The 16,330-nt window shown below is 43.5% G+C and overlaps 1 pseudogene; it reads right to left on the bottom strand.

Annotated features, from left to right (window-relative positions):
- Nucleotides 1–11,965: 11,965 nt before the first annotated feature.
- Nucleotides 11,966–12,143, bottom strand: LOC115196494 (uncharacterized; annotated as a pseudogene).
- Between the last annotated feature and the right edge of the window lie 4,187 nt (nt 12,144–16,330).

A 16,330-nucleotide genomic window follows, 5' to 3' on the forward strand; every position in this document is an offset into this window, starting at 1 on the left:
GTAAGGGATAGAGGATAGGAGATAGAGGATAGAGGATAGGGTACAGAGGACAGATTATAGAGAATAGGGGATAGTGTTGAGGGAATGTGGGATAGCGGATAGGGGACAGAGGATAGAAGATAGGGATAGGGGATAGGGGATATGGGATAGAGAATAGTGGATAGAGGATGGAGGATACAGGATAGGGCATATAGGATATGGGATAGAGGACAGGGGATAGAGGACAGGGGATAGGGGATAGAGATTAGTGGAAAGTGGATAGGGGCTAGAGGATAGTCTACAGAGTATAGGGGATAGAGGATAGGGGACAGAGAATAGGGGATAGAGTGTATAGAGGATAGGAGATAGAGGATAGAGGACATAGGTTAGAAGATAGATTATAGGGAATAGAGTAGAGGATTGGGGATAGAGGACAGAGAATAGAGGATAGTAGGTTAAGGGATAGAGGATTATGCATGAGGGGTAGATGATAGAGAATATAGGAAAGAGGATAGTGGATAGGCGATAGGGGATAGACGATAGAGGTAGAGAATAGAGGATAGAGGACAGAGGACAGGAGAATGAGGGTAAAGGAAAGTGGTTTGGGGATAGGGGTAGAGCATAGGGGTTATAGGATAGAGGACATAGGGTAGGTGATAAAGGATAGGGTTAGAGGATAGAAAATAAATGATAGAGGATAGAGCATAGAGAATAGAGGATAGCGGATCGGCGGTAGAGGATAGAGGATAGATAATAGAGGATAGAGTATAGAGGATAGAGGATAGGCGAAAGAGGATAGAGATAGAGATTATGGGATATTGGATAGAGGATCAGAGATTAGGTGAGAGAGGATAGAGGGTAGAGAAAGGAGAATAGACAATTGAGGACAGTGGATAGAGACTAGGTATTAGAGGATAGAAGATAGGCAATAATGAATAGATTATATGGTACAGGGGATTTGGGATAGAGGATAGGGGATAAAATATAGAGCATAGAGGACAGGGGATATGGGATACGGTATAGGGGACAGAGGGGATAGGGGATAGAGGAGAGGGGGCAGAGGATGGAGGATAGATGATAGGGGATAGAGGATGGGGATAGGGGATGGAGGGTAGAGGACAGGGGATAGAGGATAGAGGATACTGGCTTAGTGATAGAGGATAGAGGGTAGGGGTAATGGATAGGGGATAGACTGACTTGCCTAGTTAAATAAAGGTAAAAGGAGAGGGGATAGGTTAGGGGATAGGGGATAGATGATAGAGTCAAGGGGATGGGGACAGAGGAGAGAGGCTAGGGGATAGAGGATAGAGAATAGAGGGTAGGGGTAGAGGATATAGGATAGAGGTGAAGGGATAGCGGATAAGGGACAGAGGATAGAGGATAAGGATAGGGAATAGAGGTGATGGGATATGGGATAGAGAATAGGGGAAAGAGGTAGAGGACAGGGCATAGAGGACAGGGCATAGAGGACAGAGGATAGAGGATAGAGAATAGGCGGTAGGGGATAGCGTATAGGGGATATGGGATAGAGGATATGAGACAGAGGGTAAAGGAAAGAGGTTTGGGGATAGGGGTAGAGGATAGAGGATATAGGGTAGAGGACAGGCAATAGGGGATAGAGAACAGAGGATAGGCAATAGGGGATGGTGGATAGAGGATTGGCGATAGAAGACAGAGAATATTGCATGATAATAGAGGATAGAGAATATGCGATGGGGGATAGAGGATAGGCGAAAGAGGAAAGAGTATAGGGTATAAGGGATATGTGATATGTGGTAGACGATAGGGGATAGAGGATAGAGGATAGGCATTAGAGGACAAAGGATAGAGGATAGACGATAGAGGACATATAATATAGAATAGAGGACAGAGGACAGAGGACAGAGAATAGAGAATAGAGGACAGTGGATTGGAAGAGATGAACATCTCTGGAAGAGATGAAGAGAGAACTGGGGAGACTACGGGAAGAGATGAACAGAGAACTGGGGAGACTACTGGAGGAGATGAACACAGTGGAGACTACTGGAGGAGATGAACAGAGGGGAGACTCACACTGCCTGAGAATAACGCTGTGGTAGAGGTAGGGTAGAAAGGGCTGTGTGTGTGCATGCGTGCATCCATGCGTCAGGGTACGTGGGTGTATCGTTCCATTTCCCGTATGTTTTGGCTGGAGCTCAGTGACAAGGAATCTGCCTCTGTCTGTCTGTAAATATGTGCTCCAGTCTGCTTCTGCTGGATGCTGCTAGCCAGGTCAAATTAATTAGAGTGTTAGATGAGCTCTGTGTTAGATTAGCTATGGGAGGAGGAGGCTAGACAGACAGTGAACTCACACACACAGGTCAGGAGTGCAACCGTACGTCTAGTCCAATACTGCAGTCTATGTTGGTTTGCAGTGTGCAGCAGGCTAACCTCTGTCTTGTGTGTGTGTGTGTGTGTGTGTGTGTGTGTGTGTGTGTGTGTGTGTGTGTGTGTGTGTGTGTGTGTGTGTGTGTGTGTGTGTGTGTGTGTGTGTGTGTGTGTGTGTGTGTGTGTGTGTGTGTGTGTGTGTGTTTGAGAGACATGCTCAGACATGCAGCAGGACCTGCCTGCTCTGAGGCCACTCAGGACTCACTGAAGAGAACTCTCAGTATGAAGAAACAACAAACACACCAGCTAACACAAGACGACACAAACCTCAGAGAGAACCTGAAGACACTGCAGAATACAATAACACACACCTCCGAGAGAACCTGGAGACACTGCAGAATACAGTAACACACACCTCTGAGAGAACCTGACGACACTGCAGAATACGATAACACACACCTCCGAGAGAACCTGGAGACACTGCAGAATACAGTAACACACCTCTGAGAGGACCTGGAGACACTGCAGAATACAGTAACACACACCTCCGAGAGAACCTGGAGACACTGCAGAATACAGTAACACACACCTCCGAGAGAACCTGGAGACACTGCAGAATACAGTAACACACACCTCAGAGAGAACCTGGAGACACTGCAGAATACGATAACACACACCTCCGAGAGAACCTGGAGACACTGCAGAATACAATAACACAAACCTCCGAGAGGACCTGGAGACACTGCAGAATACAATAACACAAACCTCCGAGAGGACCTGGAGACACTGCAGAATACGATAACACACACCTCCGAGAGAACCTGGAGACACTGCAGAATACAGTAACACACACCTCAGAGAGAACCTGAAGACACTGCAGAATACGGCAACATAAACCTCCGAGAGAACCTGGAGACACTGCAGAATACGGTAACACAAACCTCCGAGAGAACCTGGAGACACTGCAGAATACGGTAACACAAACCTCCGAGAGAACCTGGAGACACTGCAGAATACAGTAACACACACACACACACACTAAACCAGTGTCCCCTTTTTTAATAAAATCAGTAAAGGAGAACAGGGAATTCTTCTAATTTATATCTACCTCTACCCTTAATCAACCTTTCTCTCCCTCTCCCCTTTTCCTATCTCTCTCCTCCTCTCCGTCTGCTCTTTCCCCCTCCTCTCTCTCCCTCTCCCCCTGTCCTCTTTCTTTCCATTTAAAAAAATGGTATAATTACACAGTTTTGCCTCTAGTAAGGATTTGGGCCTCCGTTCAAATAAAGGACCTACATGGCTCATTTCAATATAATTTAGGTATAGAGGGAATATATTTCTCTCTCTCTCTCCCTCTCTCTCTCTCCGTTTTTCTCTATCCCCTTTCTCTCTCCCTCTCTCTCTCTCCCCCTAGTTCTCTTTCTCTCTCTCCCTCTCTTCACTCCTCCCGCTCTCTCTTTTTCTCTCTCTCTCTCCCTCCCCCTCTCCCCCTCCCTCCCCCAGCTCCAAGCCAGTGAGGACGAGGTGTTAGGTGTATCAGTAGAGCTGGATCAGGTGAGGGCCAGCCTGGATGAAGAGACAGATCACTGTCAACAGCTCCAGGACCATGTCTTACAGCAGAGTCAGGATGAGAGCAATATTGTTGTTTCTTACTTTCTTTCCATTCAGCTTGAGCCCCCTCTCTTCCTCCCTCTCCCCCATCTCTTTCTTCCTTTTTCTATGTCCTTCCTTCCTTCCTTTCCCTCCCTCCTTCCCTCCCTCTGTACATGGCCAAACTGTATGAACATGTGTGTGACTGTCATGTGTAGATCAGTAAACAGTGAAGACAACAGTATCTCTCAGCTAGAAGGGCCATGTGTAGATCAGTAAACAGTGAAGACAACAGTACCTCTCAGCTAGAAGGGTAATGTGTAGATCAGTAAACAGTGAAGACAACAGTACCTCTCAGCTAGAAGGGTAATGTGTAGATCAGTAAACAGTGAAGACAACAGTACCTCTCAGCTAGAAGGGTCATGTGTAGATCAGCAAACAGTGAAGACAACAGTACCTCTCAGCTAGAAGGGTCATGTGTAGATCAGTAAACAGTGAAGACAACAGTACCTCTCAGCTAGAAGGCTCTGGTTTCTGCTGCAGCACATCTGGCTCTGTTTCTCTGACCAAACCTCCCTCTGATCTCTCACACACACACAGTCACACACGCACACACAAACGTATGCACGCATGCACGCACACCCGCACATACACACACTGCAACTGTAGCTCTGCCACTGACCATTTCCTGGTGTGTGTGTGTGTGTGTGTGTGTGTGTGTGTGTGTGTGTGTGTGTGTGTGTGTGTGTGTGTGTGTGTGTGTGTGTGTGTGTGTGTGTGTGTGTGTGTGTGTGTGTGTGTGTGTGTGTGTGTGTGTGTCAGAAGAATTCTTCGAACAATAACAGTTTTCTGTTCCCTAAACGTCCTAACATGAGTACAGCTGAGCAAATAGACTAAACAGTTTCTTCCCTTCATCTGAAACCTCATCTCTCTCTCTCCCCCCCCCAGCTCCTAGCCAGTGAAGACAGAGTGTATAGTGTGTCAGAAGGGCTCTCTACATAAGTCATGTGTTTTTGTAGATTCTCCCAGCTCCTTGATGTTAGTAATAAGTGATGTGTTTTGATAGATTCTCCCAGCTCCTTGATGTTAGTAATAAGTGATGTGTTTTGATAGATTCTCCCAGCTCCTTGATGTTAGTAATAAGTGATGTGTTTTTGTAGATTCTCCCAGCTCCTTGATGTTAGTAATAAGTGATGTGTTTTGATAGATTCTCCCAGCTCCTTGATGTTAGTAATAAGTGATGTGTTTTGTAGATTCTCCCAGCTCCTTGATGTTAGTAATAAGTGATGTGTTTTTGTAGATTCTCCCAGCTCCTTGATGTTAGTAATAAGTGATGTGTTTTTGTAGATTCTCCCAGCTCCTTGATGTTAGTAATAAGTGATGTGTTTTTGTAGATTCTCCCAGCTCCTTGATGTTAGTAATAAGTGATGTGTTTTTGTAGATTCTCCCAGCTCCTTGATGTTAGTAATAAGTGATGTGTTTTTGTAGATTCTCCCAGCTCCTTGATGTTAGTAATAAGTGATGTGTTTTGATAGATTCTCCCAGCTCCTTGATGTTAGTAATAAGTGATGTGTTTTGATAGATTCTCCCAGCTCCTTGATGTTAGTAATAAGTGATGTGTTTTGATAGATTCTCCCAGCTCCTTGATGTTAGTAATAAGTGATGTGTTTTTGTAGATTCTCCCAGCTCCTTGATGTTAGTAATAAGTGATGTGTTTTGATAGATTCTCCCAGCTCCTTGATGTTAGTAATAAGTGATGTGTTTTGTAGATTCTCCCAGCTCCTTGATGTTAGTAATAAGTGATGTGTTTTTGTAGATTCTTCCAGCTCCTTGATGTTAGTAATAAGTGATGTGTTTTTGTAGATTCTCCCAGCTCCTTGATGTTAGTAATAAGTGATGTGTTTTTGTAGATTCTCCCAGCTCCTTGATGTTAGTAATAAGTGATGTGTTTTTGTAGATATCTCCCAGCTCCTTGATGTTAGTAATAAGTGATGTGTTTTGATAGATTCTCCCAGCTCCTTGATGTTAGTAATAAGTGATGTGTTTTTGTAGATTCTCCCAGCTCCTTGATGTTAGTAATAAGTGATGTGTTTTTGTAGATATCTCCCAGCTCCTTGATGTTAGTGTCACGTCCTGACCAGCAGATGGAGCTATTGTATTAGTTTTGGGGTCAGGACGTGGCAGTTTTTGTGTATGTGATTGATTGTGTTGTTGATTGGGACTTCCAATTGAAGGCAGGTGTGTTGAGTTGCCTTTGATTGGAAGTCCTATATAGGTGTGTGTGTTTTTCTTTGGGGTTGTGGGTGGTTGATTTTGCACAGTGTTTAATAGCATGCAGAACTGTTGCTGTTGTCACCTTTATCGTTTTGTCAAGTGGATGCTTTACTCTTTTTTTGAAATTAAATATGAGTATTCACATACCTGCTGCGCCTTGGTCCATTTCTGAAGACAGCCGTTACAGTTAGTAATAAGTGATGTGTTTTGATAGATTCTCCCAGCTCCTTGATGTTGGTAATAAGTGATGTGTTTTTGTAGATATCTCCCAGCTCCTTGATGTTAGTAATAAGTGATGTGTTTTTGTAGATTTTCCCAACTCCTTGATGTTAGTAATAAGTGATGTGTTTTGATAGATTCTCCCAGCTCCTTGATGTTAGTAATGAGAGTAGCTTTAACAGTGTTTAGTGTTGAAGTGTTTTTATTTGGAGCTGAGAGATTTGAAAAAGACTAAGTCATCATACTCTCACATCAATAAATTGCTGTTGTCTTTTTACTTTCCTGCTGTCATACCTCTCTCCCCCCTTTTCCCTCCGCACACTCTTTGTGTCTCTCAATATCCCTCCCTCCCTCCCTTATCTTGTTGCTGTCCGTCAGTAGGGATTCTCTGTCAGTGATTGACAAGCTCAAAATGGTGTGTGTATGTGCGCGTTTGTGTGGATAGGTGGGCTATGTATGAGACGTAATAACACAATGTGATCTGATTGACATAGATATACAGTACCTTCAATATCAGAAGCCTCCTCCTGGAATCACCTGGCATGCCATACACACACACACTGGGATGTTTCACTCAAAAGTTTTCATCTAAAAGTTGTGTGTGTGATTGACCCAGTTTTAACAAGGGGAACATATTTTGACGGGATATCTGTCATGACAGGACGTCCTCTTGCGGTTATCGGTAAAGATACTGCATGTCAAATATGGGGGAAAAAACACAAACACAAACAGACAGGGTTTCCGTTAGCTGGTAAAAGCTGGCATTTGGCCGATAAAAAAACATTTTATACCTTGCTTCAAAGTAGCCCAGCCAAAATCAGACCATTTTCATGGAGGCAATTATTTTATATAAACTTTCTTTCATTGTCCAGTAGCCATAGGCACAATCCTAGTTATATTAGCAACCCATGCTAGATGTTGCATATTAGATCTCCCCTCTCTCTAAATATCAAACATATATTTTCATCTCTGACACATGAAACGGTGGGCTTTTGACAATGGTGTTTTTCCATCTAGCTTTTGACACTGATGTTTTCTGCTAATTGCATTATGGAACGAACATTCGCACGTAGCCTACTGTCTTGTGCGCGTTGCTGCGCTTAAATTAAAGCAAAAATTAAAGCAGGACGCACCAAGGACTCGGTCAATAAAAAAGTGGTCAGATGAATCAGATGTTTTGGTAGCACCGACTGGAAAAAGTTCCGGGATTCTTCCGATGGCATTGAGGAGTACACCACATCAGTCACTGGCTTCATCAATAAGTGCATCGATGACGTCGTACCCAGAGTGACTATACGTACATACCCCAAACAGAAACCATTGATTACAGGCAACATCCACATTGAGCAGGACTCTAACTCAGAAGCTTATAAGAAATCCCGCTATGCCCTCCGACGAACCATCAAACAGGCAAAGCGTCAATACAGGACTAAGATTGAAGCGTACTACACCGGCTCCGGCGCTCGTTGGATGTGGCAGGGCTTGCAAACTATTACAGACTACAAAGGGAAGCACAGCCAAAAGCTTCCCTGTGACACGAGCCTACCAGACGAGCTAAACTACTTCTATGCTCACTTCGAGGCAAGTAACACTGAAACATGCATGAGAGCATCAGCTGTTGCGGATGACTGTGTGATCATGCTCTCCGCAGCCGATGTGAGTAAAACCTTAAAACATGTCAACACTCAAAAGGCCGCAGGGCCAGACGGAATACCAGGATGTGTAGTCCGAGCATGGACCACTGAAATGTCCAACCTGTCCCTACCGGAGTCTGCAATACCATGTTTCAAGCAGACCACCATGGTCCCTGCCCAAGAACACTAAGGTAATCTGTCTAAATGACAACCGACCCCGTAGCATTTAAGTCTGTAGCCATGAAGTGCTTTGAAAAGCTGGTCATGGCTCACATCAACACCATTATCCCAGAAACCCTAGACCAACTCCAATTTGCAAACCGCCATAACAGATTCACAGATGATGCAATCTCTATTGCACTCTCCACTGCCCTTCCCACCTGGACAAAAAGAGGACCTAAGTGAGAATGCTATTAATTGACGACAGCTCAGCGTTCAACACCATAGTGCCCTCAAATCTTATCACTAAGCTAAGGACCCTGGGACTAAACACCTCCCTCTGCAACTGGATCCTGGACTTCCTGATGCCCCCCCCCCCTCAGGTGGTAAGGGGAGGCCTGATCACCGACAACGACGAGACAATAGGTAGGAGCTCAGAGACCTGGCCATGTGGTGCCAAGACAACAACCTCTCCCTCAACATGATCAAGACAAAGGAGATGATTGTGGACTACAGGAAAAGGAGGACCAAGCACGCCCCCATTCTCATCGACGGGGCTGTAGTGGGGCAGGCTGAGAGCTTCAAGTTCCTTGGTGTCCACATCACCAACAAACCAACATGGTCCAAGCACAACAAGACAGTCGTGAAGAGGACACGACAAAACCTATTCCTCCTCAACAGACGGAAATGATGTGGCATGGATCCTCAGATCCTCATAAGGTTTTACAGCTGCACCATTGAGTGCACCCTGACTGGTAGCATCACTGCCTGGTATGGTAACTGCTCGGCCTCCAACCGCAAGGCACTTCACAGGGTAGTGCGTATGTCCCAGTACATCACTGGGGCCAAGTTTCTTCCATCCAGGACCTCTATATCAGGCAGTGTCAGAGGAAGGCCCTAAAAATTGTCAAAGACTCCAGCCACCCTAGTCATATACTGTACTCTCTGCTACCACACGACAAGCAGTAGCAGTGCACCAAGTCTAGGTCCAAGAGGCTTCTAAACAGCTTCTACCCCCAAGCCACAAGACTCCTGAACATCTAATCAAATGGCTACCCAGACTATTTGCATTGCCCAGCCCCCCCCCCCCCCGCATGCCGGCGGTACTCTCTGTTATTATCTATGTATAGTCACTTTAATAACTCTACCTACATGTGACTATTACATAAATTACCTCGACTAATCGGTGCCCCCGCTCAATGACTCTGTACCGGTACCCCCTGTATATAATCTCGCTATTATTTTACTGCTGCTATTTAACTACTTGTTCCTTTTATTTCTTATTCTTATTTGTATTTTTTTAACTGCATTGTTGGTTAGGGGCTTGTAAGTAAGCATTTCACTGTAGGTCTACTCCTGTTGTATTCAGCGCATGTGACTAATACAATTTGATTTGATTTGAGATGCAGACAGACATCAAAAGATCCTCTATTCAACAGAACCCACTCACATCTAACTGATCACACAATGTAATAAAGTATATAACACAGTCATTCTTCAAATTGATAACTCTTTTATAATGCACAAATTAAATTTGATTTGATTACAATGACATTCCGCCGGGTTGACCTTGGAACCAAATTACATTTCCCCGTAATAAAGATGATTAATTTGTAGACAGACTCAGTAAATATCCTCTAACAGAGGCAAAGCTAAAGTAACACACACACACACACACACACACACACACACACACGAGCAAACACACACACACACACACGAGCAAACACACACACACACACACACGAGCAAGCACACACACACGAGCACACACACACTTATTTCACTGTCTTTTCTGTCTCAGGATCAATATAACCTCAATATAATATCATTTCACTGAACTTGTACCCATAATTCATAAACAGAACGATCATTACAGATATTATGAAAAAGATCACTCATATTACCTTGATGAATCTTGGCATACTGCACAGACAATTAGAGAAACTCACAAATTAAAACAAATACGGAACTAGGCATATACAGTATATTATTGCAACTACCATTTTCCATGTTTCAGGTTAACATTTTCCATGTTTCAGGCTGAGATGTGTAACCTGTTGTTGTGTGTATCTCAGCTCCTCCACCACACTTTCTTCGTGTCCCTGGAGCCAATGGACCTTCTCCATGGCAACGCAGTACTTCTGTTTAAAGATGGACGCCTTCTCCTCCTGGCCTGAGCCTGAGCCATGAACCGGATTTCACTCAGGTCCTCCTGGAGGTTCTTCATTTGTTATCTCAGTCTTTACTCAGTATCTTCAATCTACATACACAGCAATACAAAAAACATCACATTGGATATGACACAAAGGTGGAAACAACATAATGAGTCACAATGTGTTCACAATGAGAAACACAATGGGAATTATATTAAAGTTCACCTTATTCTGACACAAGCTCAATGAACTCAATAGCCTGCCGTGGCACACGCTGAGTAAGAGACATGCACTGTACTTTATAATCATTGCAGCAGTGGCCCACCCATAAGGATGTTAGGGGCTGCGCCCCACTTGTGATTGGTCAAAAATAATAATAATAAGATTTTTAGATTATATGTATATATATATATATATTATATAATTCATGGATTATGGTTTAAATGCTCATAAAAGTGTGGTAAATGTGTAAATTGTTCAAAATAAGCTGTTCAGTTACTTACTACTCCCCTCAGTGACTGCCAGGAAGCTCCGCCTCTATCAGCACATTGGCCACGCGAACGGTGCTTGGATTGCTTTTTTCAGCTATTTGCTCTGAGGGGGAACTGCCCCAATGAAATCACAGGATTTCATAGCATAAATTATAAGAGCACAAAGTAAACTGACTGTCCTGGGGGGGCGTTCAAATGTGCGTCCGTTCAGTCAGAACCTCTGGGTCTGCTAAGGGCTCCTCTTCCCAATGGGTCTCTCAGCGCCAGACGGCTTACTTCCGCACCTGACTAGATCTGCTCTATCAGGTACAGGTGGCGCTAAAGCAAAAAGCTAATTGTAAGTAACTTGTAAAAAAACAATCATAACAGTCATAGGAGCCTTTGACCTGATAAACTGGACATTTATACCCAACAAGAGTGGAAAGCCAGAGGGATATTCTAGATAGAACATTCTAATCGCAGATCTGGTTGGACAAAAAACACGGCCAATTGCTTCCCCCCATGTGGTTCATCAGGTTCTACTGTAGGCGACAGGGTGATATGTTGTGTGAACTAAAACGATATAAAGTCGGGTATATCACTTTTTTTTTTTTTTTTATTGATTTATCATTTATTTGACTAGGCAAGTCAGTGAAGCAGAAATTATTCTTTACAATGACGGACTACCCCGGGCCAAACCCAAACGACGCTGGGTCATTTGTGCGCCGCCTTATGGGACTAACAATCAAAGCAGGTTGTGATACAGTGTCACGACTTCCGCCGAAGTCGGTCCCTCTCCTTGTTCGGGCGGCGTTCGGCGGTCGACGTCATCGGCCTTCTAGCCACCGCCGATCCACTTTTCATTTTCCATTTGTTTTGTCCTTGTCTTACACACCTGGGTTCAATTCCGCAATTACCTGTTCATTATTTAACCCTCTGTCCCCTCATGTTTGTTTGTGAGTGATTGTTTATCTGCTCATGAATGCGTACGTTAGGCTGGTTACGCTGGGTTATGTTAAACCCTTATTTGTATTTCGTGTTAGTTTGTGCCGTGTGCTTTTGGGTCGCCAAATAAAAGGCTCCGTTTTGCTACCAACTATCTGCTCTCCTGCGCCTGACTTCCTACAGACCTTCACTCATAACATTACATACAGCCTGGAATCGGACCAGGGTCTGCACTGACGCCTCTAGCACTGAGATGCAGTGCCTTAGACCGCTGCACCACTCGGGAGAATTTAATATGTTGTCCCCCGATGGGGGACGTATCAGATATTAAACTGATGAGAACAGATACCACACTTGATTTGAAATGTGATAATGAAATGAATTAGCCAGCTATAGTATTTTTGAGAATGTCACGATTGTCTAGGACCAGTAGATATGTGAAATCAGGAGCAGGAGACAGAGGGCCGGAGCAACTGAGTTTTAATAATAAATACAAGACGCAATAGCCGTTGGGCACAGGGCGCGTGGCGAAGTCCGCCAGGAGAAAACACTTTTCCCAAAACAAATAAGCGCACTGGAAGACAAACAGCGCGCGGGGCGCAGCCCGGCAATATAATGTATACTTAATCGGATATAATTACAACTGTCCTGAGTGAACAAATGAACAATCCCGCACGAGAACCCCAACTGAAAATACACACTAAATAACCCCCCACTAATGACAAACACAAAACAGGTGCGGGATAGACAGACAAAACCAAAAGACACAGAAACAACGATCGGTGGCAGCTAATAGGCCGGCGACGACGACCGGGGGCGCCACCTTCGTTAGATACTGTGACAGAGAAACCATTTTTGAGGTCAAATTTCCCTTTGATAAGCAGCTAGCTAGATAGTTAACTCCCATGTCAATTTCAAGTCTTTCTAAAATAATATCTGAATAACTCGGAAATATAAAGTTATTTCAGAATGAACGTTAACTGGCTAGCGCACAGGTGTCAAACTCATTCGCTGCTCCCTTGTACTTGATTGATGAATTAAGGCCACTAATTAGTAAGGAAGTCCCCACACCTGTTTGTCTAGGGCTTAATTGAAAGGAAAAAGGAAAAACATTCAGACACTTGGCCCTCCATGGAATGAGTTGAACACCCCTGGTCTAGCTCATCATGCTGTTTGACATTATGTTAACTAGCTATCCCCAGTTAGCTAATGTGTCTTCACTTGTTGAATCTGCATGTTGCTTGTTGCATTCTCCCTGGTGCACTCGTTAGTTCATGAGCTGGCTTCTCATTCAAAATAGTTTAATCTAATCTGTTCAAAACAGTGCCAGCATGTGCAGCAGTGGTCATTTGGTTTTTGACATGCAAAAGTGAAATAGGTGTATTCATGCTGTTGATAAAATGCACAGACCGTTTATATACAGTGCCTTGCGAAGGTATTCACCCCAATTGGCATTTTTCCTATTTTGTTGCCTTGTAATCAGGAATTAAAATAGATTTTTGGGGGGTTTGTATCATTTGATTTACAGAACATGCCTACCATTTTGAAGATGCAAAATATTTTTTTATTGTGAAACAAACAAGAAATAAGACAAAAAAACCCCAGATAACTTTAGAATGCATAACTATTCACCCACCCAAAGTCAATACTTTGTAGAGCCACCATTTGCAGCAAATACAGCTGCAAGTCTCTTGGGGTATGTCTCTATAAGCTTGGGACATATAGCCACTGGGATTTTTGCCCATTTTTCAAGGCAAAACTGCTCCAGCTCCTTCAAGTTGGATGGGTTCCGCTGGTGTACAGCAATATTTAAGTCATACCACAGATTCTCAATTGGATTGAGATCTGGGCTTTGATTAGGCCATTCCAAGACATTTAAATGTTTCCCCTTAAACCACTCGCGTGTTGCTTTAGCAGTATGCTTAGGGTCATTGTCCTGCTGGAAGGTGAACCTCCGTCCCAGTCTGACATCTCTGGAAGACTGAAACAGGTTTCCCTCAAGAATTTCCCTGCATTTAGCATCATCCATCATTCCGTTAATTCTGATCAGTTTCCCAGTCCCTGCCGATGAAAAACATCCCCACAGCATGATGCTGGCACCACCATGCTTCACTGTGGGCATGGTGGTCTCAGGGTGATGAGAGGTGTTGGGTTTGCGCCAGACATAGCATTTTCCAAAACGCTCAATTTTAGCCTCATCTGACCAGATTACCTTCTTCCATATGTTTGGGGAGTCTCCCACATGCCTTTTGGTGAACACCAAATGTGTTTGCTTATTTTTTTCTTTAAGCAATGGCTTTTTGAGCCCAGCTCTGTGGAGTGTACGGCTTAAAGTGGTCCTATGGACAGATACTCCAATCTCCGCTGTGGAGCTTTGCAGCTCCTTCAGGGTTATCTTTGGTCTCTTTGTTGCCAAGGGGGATGAATACTTTTGCAAGGCACTGTATCTTCTCAAAGAAACTACCAGTTGTTCAAAAAACTTGCATCATATTTCTGTCATGCTGCTTTGTTGACAATTCCAGCCACCTGGCACCCCGGGTATTCAGCCAATCAGCAGCCGCCACTGATTCATTGGTACGTCAGAGTTGACCATATATAAGTTGAACTGTAGAAATCTATCCTTTGAATAACCCTGTCTTTGATGTAGTTAGAGTGAAACGCAACGTACCAACATAACACAATGTTTATTACCAAAGGATGCCTTCTCAGTCTGACTATTTCCACAGGCCGTAGACACGTGTACACGCACTCTTTTCATCTCTATCTGACAGACCCAGTAATACCGTACACTCCTAGTTTACATGAGGGCCATCGATGCTATCTCACATGTGGGAGTTTAAGACTCCTTCTAAGGAATGGAAACACAGCTCGTCTACAGATAGAGGTATGCAATCCATCAGTCACTGAAGAACACACAGGAACGGAATTTGCCTTTCTGGAAACAATGTCTTCATACATATCTCATTGAATATAATTGAGACTGTTCTCATTGTTTGTTGTTGAGTGTAATTATTTTCCTGTTTGGTGTTGATCACTAAAGAGACAGCGTGTGGTATATTAGTGAAGAGTGGAACTGCTGGTTGATTCAGCTCCTAGAGAATCATTGTCCTATCGTTCTTAGTCTGGTGAAATTGTCTGATCCTTCTTATTCTAATACTCAGATGGATTCAGGAAGTGAAATCTGACTAATCCTTGTGTTAAACTCAGACCCAGCCCACCTTTTAGATATCAGTGTTAAACTAGACTAACTTCTTTAATCCAACTAACCGTTACATTCTTGTGTTAAAAGTAGACAGATTGAGTTAATCCTGTCCTAACACAGATCTGCCAGTAGGTTAACTCCTTCAGTACTGACATAAGGCAGACCAGTTTGAGTCCTCTCAGTTGGTTTAACTAGAGATCAACACACGACAAGCTAATTCCAGCAATACCAGCTGACCAGCACCACAACTCTATGATTGAGGTTAGGGAGGGAGAGAGGGAGAGAGTAAGACATATATATATAGAGAGAGAGACAGAGGAAAGAGAGAGAAGGAGAGAAAGGGAGAGAGAGAGATAAATGTCCTGTTTTGCACCAAGCTTTTTCAGAGAAGTACAACACCTTCCCTCTAATTTCAAATGAAGAAAACAAAACTGCAAAGTTTGGCTCAATTTTTTTGAAACTGTGTATTTACATGATCAAATTCCATAAGTACATATTGTCAATAGTTCTTGGACTTGAATGATACATTTTTTTTGTTTGTGTAACAGTCGTCGTAAGGAGTGGACCAAAATGCAGCGGGTAAAGTGCTCATCTTCTTATTTATTAAAGGAAAAACACTTAAACAAAACAAACAACGATAACAGTCCAATAAGGTGCACAGACTATACTGGAAGCAACCACCCACGAACACAAGTGAAAACAAACACAACTAAATATGGCCTCCAATTAGAGACAACAACAACCAGCTGTCTCTAATTGGAGGTCATTGACAAAACTAACATAGAAATAGAAAAGCTAGATAAACACATAGAAATAGATAACCTAGAACATAAACCAAAAACCCCGAAACACACAAAACAAACACCCCCTGCCACGCCCTGACCAAACTACAATAACAAATAACCCCTTTTACTGGTCAGGACATGACAGTTTGTGTCTGTGTGTGTGTGTATATATATGTGTGTGTGTATTTCTGTGTGTGTATGTGTGTGTGATTGTGTGTGTGAACGTCCTGTGAACCGTCTCCCTCCCTTCTATCTATTTATTGTAAAAGAGTGTGTGTGTCGTTCCCAACACAAGCAGACAGTGTGTGACTCAATCCCAATCACACAGCATCACACTGATCAAAGACAACACACCACCATCCCTCTGGCCAAGGCAGCCGTCCGAAATTACACACACACACACACACACACACAAGCACACAAGCACACATGCAAATGCACACTCACACACCTAATTCATTTAAACCATTAGAGCTTCATTCAGAGCCATTAGAGCTTCATTTCATTCAGAACACAGCCGTTTGATAAGCGACATGCAGGTATAATGTAATAGAGGTGATGTGGTACTGTT

This window comes from Salmo trutta, chromosome 6 (assembly GCF_901001165.1).
Source record: "Salmo trutta chromosome 6, fSalTru1.1, whole genome shotgun sequence".
Lineage (NCBI taxonomy): Eukaryota > Metazoa > Chordata > Actinopteri > Salmoniformes > Salmonidae > Salmo > Salmo trutta.